The 8,877-nt window shown below is 45.8% G+C and overlaps 1 pseudogene; it reads right to left on the bottom strand.

The window, feature by feature from the left end:
- Window positions 1-4,230: 4,230 nt before the first annotated feature.
- Window positions 4,231-5,204, bottom strand: LOC114807960 (annotated as a pseudogene).
- Window positions 5,205-8,877: the final 3,673 nt, after the last annotated feature.

Below are 8,877 nucleotides of genomic sequence, written 5' to 3'. Positions count from 1 at the left end.
AGCAGTGCGCATGACTCGGCCTTGTAACTAATGGCGGGTCAGAGCCGGGGCACAACAACCCCTACAAGCGCTAGGGTGGGTCCAAGCAAATCAGGTTGGACACAGTCTGTGTCTGATGTGCGGCTCACAGTCTCAATCCCCATTTTACAGATGAGGTAACTGAGGCATAGAGAAGTGAAGTGACTTGCCCAAGGCCACACAGGAGAGAACTGGCAGAGCTGGGATTAGAACCCATAACCTTTTGACTCCCAGGCCTGTTCTCTGTCCACTACACCATTCTGCTTCCCATTAGAACAGTAAACCCAAAGCTCCCATCGCTGGTCAGAACAGGGGACCCGGAGTTCCCATCGTGGTCCCTTTCACTGTGGCTCAATGCTATTCTTCAGTGTGAAGGACTTAAAAGCACCCACTCATCTGGTTTGATTCTGTGGCTCTGGTTTGGGGCTGGTTTGGGCAGAGCTTGTTGCACCTGCGATTGGAAGGCTTTAAAACAATTATTTAACAATTACAATATTCCAATAAGGCATCATCAGTAAGGACCATGTTCCATCTTTCCCAGACCACAGGAGGGGACATTGGAAGGTGCATGGGCCTCCTCATCAGACCTCCATGTGGCCTCAAGCCTGTCTTTCTTCTAGGTGTGTTTCACAGACCAAAGAAGTTCATGGGAAGACACTCCGGCCATTTCAATCTAGTGCCACGGCATAGTTTACCTAATCTCTTTTTTTTCTCCAGGGCCCCATTATACTACTCTACCAGGCCCGCAGACTGTAGGTGATAGGGCAGTGGAAATGCTGCTTTATAGCTAGCCCTTTACAGATATCTCTAATTATTTGTCCAGAAAAATGAGACCCATAGTCCCTATTGATACTGGCAGGTAACCCAAATCGGTGAATAAGTTCCCTTAAAAGGACTTTCGCTACTCTCTTGGTGTCCAGCTGTTAGCAGGGCAATGCCTTGACCTATCTTGAGAAAGTAACTACTATCATTAGAACAAAACCAAAAACCCATCACTCTAGGTATTTGAATAAAATCGATCTGAATGTTAACAAAGGGTCCCCATAGGGCTGAGTGCATTGTGCAGGGAACCTTGGTGGTTTTCTCTACTTTATGTCGTTGACATACTGGGCATCTTGAGACACAGTATAGCTAGCTGCCTTATCTTGGGTGCAAACCAGAGCCTTGTAATGGAGTCCACCACCCCACTTTTGTTCTTATGGGCATGACCATGCACCAGCTGGACAAGGAAAGGCAATCAGCACAGGGGGGGCGGGGGTGGGGCAACAGGAAGTTGGTCGGGAGTTTGACCAAAGTCCTGAAGGAGTTTGATAACAGTTAAGTGTTAACCAGGATTTTACCTCCTCCGGAGAGGCTGCTTTCTGAAGCGAAACCAAATCATGGAGGGAGGTCCAGGGCGTAGAGGGGAGAGACAAATGTGGCGGCATCAGGACATTGTGAGGAGAGTAGAGCCGCCACGCAGGCACTGCCCTTACACACGGGGTCGGGATAGGAGGAATGAGCCAAACATTTCACAACAGCAAGAGATTCAGCTGGCAAGATTGCCTTTAAAAGGGATACAGCAAGGGACCTATTTCAGTTAGGGGTTCCCATAGCCGGGAAGAAACTTTGTTGTTTCCAGAGGGAACCAAAGTCATGCATGACCCCAAAGGCATACCGGGAATCAGTGTAGATTGCTGTGCTGTACCCGGAGGCCAGAACACAGGCACGAGTAAGAGCAACTACCTCAGCCTATTATACGGAAGAATGAGAAAGCAAGATCAGGGATTCCTGAATAGCGGACTCAGAGCAGACGGTTACTCTTGCAGACCTCGCAACAGATCCATGTCTTGTCTTGTCTTATGCTGTCAAGTTTCTCAAATCCACAGCGATGCCATGTACACATCTCTCCAAAATGCCCCAGCTCCATCTGCAATCGTCCTGGTAGTGTATCCACAGTTTTCTTGGTAAAAATACGGAAGTGGTTTAATATTGCCTTCTTTCATGCAGGAAACCTGAGTCTCCGCCCTCAACTCTCTCCCATGCCTCTGCCGCCCAGCACGGGTGAGTTTTGACTTGTAGCAGATTGCCTTCCACTCGCTAGCCACTGCCCAAAGTAGGAATGGAATGGATATGCCTCTGCTTCACTCTCCCTCCGGTACTCGAGTACTAGAAATTCTCCAGTTGCAACCCTGAGAGGGGAATGAGATCAATACTTCACAATAAAGCAAGCTAGTCACGGTTTGAGGGAGACGCCTTTCTTCAAACAAATTTTCCCATTTGATCTCCTAAGGTGGAAGCTCCAACCACACTCTCAAACTGTGGAGCTCCCAAAATTCCATTATGAATTCCTCCCTGCAGTACATAATACACATTTCCACCACACAGATGCATGGGTTCAGTGAATCCTTCCTGTCAAAAGAGAAGGTGTCAATCTGCAACTTCTCAAATGCCTTAATTATTATTCAAAACTCTCATTCCCTTCCTGCTAGGTACAGATTCCTTCTCTATTCAAATTCACTCCACCATTATCTCTTTAAAGATAACCCTTAAAACCTTTCACGTTTTCCTTCTTCACCCACATCCATATGCACAATCTTCCTATAGGCACCACCTCAAATCTCAACTCTCTGGCATTCTCAAAACACCCTACATTGTACACACACTAACAGGAGGAGGACCTTAATCCCAACATATTCATAACATTTAATATTTAATAACCAAACACTTTACACACTACCACTCTTATTTAAACATGAAGGTGCACCCAAACTCAATATATTCACACTATCTTTTTGGCACTTAGAAAGGAGAAGGTCTCAGGTCATCATCAGGGATGTAAGTATCACGTTACAGCACTAAAGGTCTGTTTCTGTCTCTCATATGAGGCTGGTTTGGTGCCTGCAGCTTAAGTTTGGTAACTCAGTTAGTGCCAGTTTAACCATATACTTCAATCTCAGGAGCCCCCCGGATGGTTTCCCATTTTACTATTTTCATTACTTGGATTCCAGGAGGATAGGAGTCCAGTCAGGGTAAATATGAAGAAAGATTCCCCAGGGAGTTTGGTGGTTATTTACTCCAAGATTTCACTGAACCCCTTTCTTTCTGACACCTAATTAAGTCATCTGGTAGGTTTAAGACTCAGCAGTGAGTTTCTTTCGTCTGCACATCTAGCAAAAAGGAGACAGAAGTTTAGGGCAGAGTCAGATGGCAGAGTCAAATGTGTGAATAGAATGCACCACCCAAGTTGTTGTTGGGTTTTTTTTTTTTTGGTGCTGAGGACAATGAGTGGCAGCAGGGTAACCAAATATTTGCTTTACGGAAAGCTGAAATTAGATAACTGGAACAATGGAGGGCAGAGGAAGCATTTTAAGGATGCGATACAATGAAGCCCAAGATAATGAGAAGCAGCATGGCTTACTGTAAAGAGCACGGGCCTGGGATTCAGAGAACCTGAGTTCTGATTCCAGCTCTGCCACTTACCAGCTGCGTGATCTTGGGCAAGCCACTTAACCTCTATGTGCCTTGGTTCCCTAAAATGAGGATTTAATGCCTGTTCTCTCTATTTAGATTATGAGTCCCTTGTGGGATCTGATTATCTTGTATCTTCCCCAGTACATAGTAAAATGTTTAGCACATAGTAAGCACTTAAAAAATACCACAATTTTTATTAATGTTGCATCCCAGCTGATAATTGGGAGTCAACTGCTGAGAAGGGATCTGGATGGTGCAGTGTCTTCGAGAAAAGAGTATCCCTCTGAGTAAAACTTCATATGGAAAGAGAGACAAGAGGGTAAAAGAAAAAACAGCCACGTGCTACAAACATTAAGTACAACAGCCTAACAAGGAACAACTTTTGGTTTGCCCCAATATTTCCTGTACTGTGGATGCTACATTGGCTTTTTCAATCACACACATACTCATAGTTGAACTTCACTGTCAGTGGTGCCATTTAAATATGAAGGACATTTAGTGATGTTAATATAGCAGAAAGGAAAGAAAACAAAGAGTGAGATACAAATTCTGGTATGAAATGAATTAGGCAAAACAGACAAAGTTGCCCCAAATTTCTCTTTGTCCCAGGTTGTATAAGCCTATTTCCCTAGTCACACAGGACTAGAGGGGAATAGAGACTCCTGTACAGTTTGGGCTGACCCATGGCTGAAATATGGCTGGCTGCCTCTTCACCCAATGGCAAAATAAGCCAAGTGTCATTGGGAAGAGACTGTCCCACTAGGTCTCTCCTCTATGCTTCCCCCCAAGTTGCACAGGGCTCTGCTGCAGCCGATGCTGAGTTGATGCAGAAAGTGGGGATTTCTCTTTCCCCTGCGAGAATCTTCCCTGCCAAAGTGTCCTTTTGCTGTTGATAATCGGCAGTGGACTTATGGCAGAGAATAAGAAGGACAAAACTGTGTGGATATTCAATAAAAGGGGAGATTCTGCCTTGGTGTTTAATAAAACGTTCAAAGTGATTGTGTTGCTTCCATACAGGATGACATAGAGAGTGACCAAGGAAATGACACACTTGGCTGCTCTGACCTCGGGCATCGTTCTAGGGGAGTGGTTGGATATATGCAGGTGCCAGACTAAACTGTGATGGCTGGGCAGGAGAAACACCACGTAGAAGCTGGCCCCGCTCATGATCCCTATAAAGAGCAAATCCCGGAGAGTGAATATAGCAGAATTTATCACAGTGATTCCTGCACTAACGCTAACTGATGAGCAATATTTTAAATCAAATATTTTTCGAACGCTGGTCTGGTTTTGAGGATCGGTTATGTACATCAGTGCTGTAATATCCAGGAACAAACTGAGGACCCAGAAGAGAAGAAAAGAGAGTGCAATAGATCTTGGTGCTTTGTCTTTGAGCCGGGCCCACTGAGAGTTGCTGGGACTGATGGTGACAGCTTGAAAGGTGCTCAGGAAGCAGGTTGTGCAGATGGACTGACTCCAGCCAAAGCAGGAACAGTAAAGGAGGATTTTGCAGCCAACAGTATCCAGGAAGTTGTTCATCCTCCAAGACTCCATGACCTCTGGAATTCCCTTGCTGAGAAGCATCATGGTGTTGGCCAAGGCCAAGCGAAGATCTGATCAATGGGTTTCAAGCTGGAGCTGACAGAGAGTACAAGGAGGACTGTATTCCCCCAGGCTCCCAGGACTATCTGCAATGGAAAGAGGATGGCAAAGGAGACCTCCTCCATATTCATTCTCTTCAGGTCTCGGTCAGTCAGAGTTGATGAAGAGAAACAAAAAATCTCCAGCTATTAAAAAGCAAGGTGGTGTGAATTTTAACTGGAACAATTCACATCAATTTCTCCGCTCTGACTATCTAAGATCAGCAAAGGGCACCTCTGACTGTGGGCTCAATCAAGACAGTCACTGGGCTGGGAATGGATCCTGTTGGCCCAGGCTGCCATGGATCTCTCTCTCCCAGAACTCTCTCCTTGGGATTGGTTTCCTGGCATTATGAAGCCAGAATGTGCTAGGTAGTGAAAGATTAGAGTCACCATCAATCATTTACTGTTTGTAGAATACATTACTGTACTAAGAGCTTGGAAAAGTTCAGTACAACAAATTTTGTAGACATGATCTCTGCCCTCAAGGAGCTTACAATTTAGATAGTGAGACAGACATTGAAATAAATTGCAAATAGGGGAAGCAGCAGAGTATAAGGATAAGTACATAAGTGCTGTGGGCCTGGGGTGGGATGAGTATCAATAATGCCTAAGGGGCAGAGACCCAGGTGCACAGGCATGTAGAAGGGAGGACGAATAAGGAAGGAAAATGAGGGCAGAGTCAGGGAAGGCTTTTGGAGGAGAAGTGATTTTAATAGGGCTGCAAAGATGGGGAGAGTAGTGATCTGTTAGAGATGAAGGGAGAGGGAGTTCCAGGATGTCAGACCACAATCTCCCCACCTTCAAAGCCTTATTAAACTCACATCTCCTCCAAGAGACCTTCCCCGATTAAGCCCCACTTTTCTGACTCCCTCTCCTTTCTCCATCATCTATGTACTTGGATCTGTCCCCTTTGGGCATTTGGTATGGACCACACTCTCAGCCCCACAGCACTTATTTACATATTCATTATTTATGTATTCACCTTAATGTCTGTCTCCCCCTCTGGACTGTAAGCGCACTGTGAGCAGAACTCTGTAATACTCTACCAAGAGCTTAATAAATACCAATGATTGATTGATTGATTGAGATGGAGAGGATGGTGGTGTTGTGTATAGTAATGGGAAAGATAAGGGAGGAAAGGGTTTGAGTAAGGGAGTAGAAGGGTTTGAGGAGCTCTGTTTGGGGAATGTTACATTTGAACTGTTGGCAGGACATCCAAGTAGGGATGCCCTGAAGGGAGAAAGAAAGACCTCATGGCTGGAAAGGCAGATTTAGCAGTTATCTGCCTAGAGATGGAAGTTGAAGCCATGAGAGTGAATGAGTTCTCTAAAGGGGTGGGTAGAGATGGAGAATAGAAGGGGTTCCAGAACTAAGCCTTGAGGGTCTCCTACAGATATGGAATGGGAGTCAGGGAAAGAGAATGAAAAGGAGGCCTGAGAGATAGGAGAACCAAAATGGGACAGTGTCAGTGAAGTCAAGAGTAGACGGTGTTTTCAGAAGAATGCTTGACATAAGTAAGTGCTTAACAAATACTATAATTTTTTTTTTTAAAGATGGTAGTCTACAATATCCCGACTGGATTATTGTGTTGGACTCTTCTCTGATCTCCCTTCCTCCCGTCTCTCCCCTCTCCAATCTATTCTTCATTCCACTGCCCAGACCATCTTCCTACAGAAACGCTCTGGGCACGTCACTTCCCTCCTCAAAAACCTCCAGTGGTTGCCTAGCAACCTTTGCATGAAACCAAAACTCCTCACTCTTGGCTTAAAAGCTCTCCATCACCTTGCCCCCTCCTTCCTCACCTCCCTTCTCTCCTTCTATAGCCCACCCAGTACACTCCGCTCCTCTGCTGCTCACCTCCTCACGGTCCCTCGATTGTGGCTGTCCCGCTGTCAACCCCTGGCCCATGTCCTACTGCTGACCTGGAATGCCCTACCTTCTCACATCTGCCAAACTAACTCTCTTCCCCTCTTCAAAGCCCTACTGAGAGCTCACCTCCTCCAGGAGGCCGTCCCAGACTGAGCCCTCCCTTTCCCTTTGCTCTTGCTCCCCTCCCCATTCCCCCTTCTCCCTCCTTTGCTCTTCCCCCTTTCCCTCCCCACAGTACTGTACATATTTGTATATATTATTGATTACTCTATTTTGTTAATGATATGTACATATCTATGATTCTAATCATCTCGATGATATTGACGCCAGACTACTTGTTTTGTTTTGTTAGGTTTTGTTTTGTTGACTGTTTCCTCCGTTTAGACTGTGAGCCTGTTGTTGGGCAGGGATTGTTTCTATCTGTTGCCAAATTGTACAGTCCAAGCGCTAAGTACAGTGCTTGACACATAGTAAGCGCTCAATAATACAACTGAATGAATGAATGAACAAGAGAGGTTTGGGAGGCTTAGGATGGAGTTGACTCCACTGGATTTTGTCAAGAAGGAGATCACTAGTGATCACGTAGATGGCAGTTTCCACTGAGTGAAAGGGTGTTAGCCCGACATGACTAATTCCATTTTAGAAGGAGAGGCTGTCATCTCAGGACTCCTTAAGGAACATATAACCATGACCCCACTTCCTCTCCCCTCCTCGGGGCTTGCTAAACTGCCTGCCCAAGGGAAAGACAGGCTCAGCCTCTTAGTCCCTCAGAGATAGGGAGCCAGTCTCCGTGTTCCTCAGAGATAGGGGAACCAGTGTCTGGGTTTCTTGGAGATGGGGGCCCAATTTCTGAGTTCCTCAGAAATGAAGGCCCTCTTTGATAGCCTACAATTGAGAAGCTGTTACGACTCTTGGCTCTCGGCGATCCTCTCCCCCGGCCCAAACATTTATCAGGTTTCTGCAGACATGTGTTGAGGCCAATCATGGGATACCTCATAATGTGGTGAGTGATCAGGCCTGGACTCCACTCTCAAGAATGCCTAACGGACTCTGTGGTGAAATGCAGGAGCTGCAGTGACTCCAGCTGGTTGGTTTTTGGTGGTGTTTGTGAGTATTCCCCTTCTCTGAACTGTAGTTAGGTTTTGCTTAAAAGTGTTGTGGTTTCCTATCGATAGATGTGCCCCTTTGGATATATTCCCTCTAGTGAATTGCCCCAGGTTCATGCTAATCAGGAAGTCCTACTGATCACCCATAAATCCTTGATTAATTGGTTACTTCTTGTTTTTGTTCAACCTTTACAATAAACTTGCTATTGTGGCTGCTACCACATTTGTGAACACTCACAGGACTCCATTATCCTGACTTCTGTGATCACGATACTTAGACCTACCCTACCCCAGGTGCAACAAGGTGGCTGGAAGCCAGATTACATGGTGTCAAGGAGAGGATGGGAAGTGGAAAAGTGGAGGCTGAAGATATAAAAAACTAATTTGAGGAGTTTGGAAAAGAATGGCAGGAGGGAGATAGGGCAATATCTGGAAAGTGTTTTCCAGCCCTGAATTCTATCCTTCTTTCCCATCCACATGGAGAGTAAAGAGAGAGCAGGATTAAGTAGCAGAACCCCTGAAGAGTCCCATGCTTTTGAGAGGCTCTGAAATCTCAAAGTGCACTATAGAGAAGCATTCCTGTGCAAATGGGGTTGACTGGAGACCTGGAGCTTACTTTAGGACTCCTGATGATTGGGTTTGGTAGAAGGTCCTGACTGGTGCAGATGTTAGCAAGCTTTGGAAAAGTGCTGGTTTGCTCTTTTGTGGGGTTTTTCCCTAGAGAAGCAGCGTGGCTCAGTGGAAAGTGCCCGGGCTTTGGAGTCAGAGGTCATGGGTTCGAATCCCGG

Source organism: Ornithorhynchus anatinus, chromosome X5, assembly GCF_004115215.2.
Source record: "Ornithorhynchus anatinus isolate Pmale09 chromosome X5, mOrnAna1.pri.v4, whole genome shotgun sequence".
Taxonomy (NCBI): Eukaryota; Metazoa; Chordata; class Mammalia; order Monotremata; family Ornithorhynchidae; genus Ornithorhynchus; species Ornithorhynchus anatinus.
The sequence above is the reverse complement of the archived record's forward strand: the minus strand, read 5'-3'. Positions and strand labels throughout refer to the sequence as shown.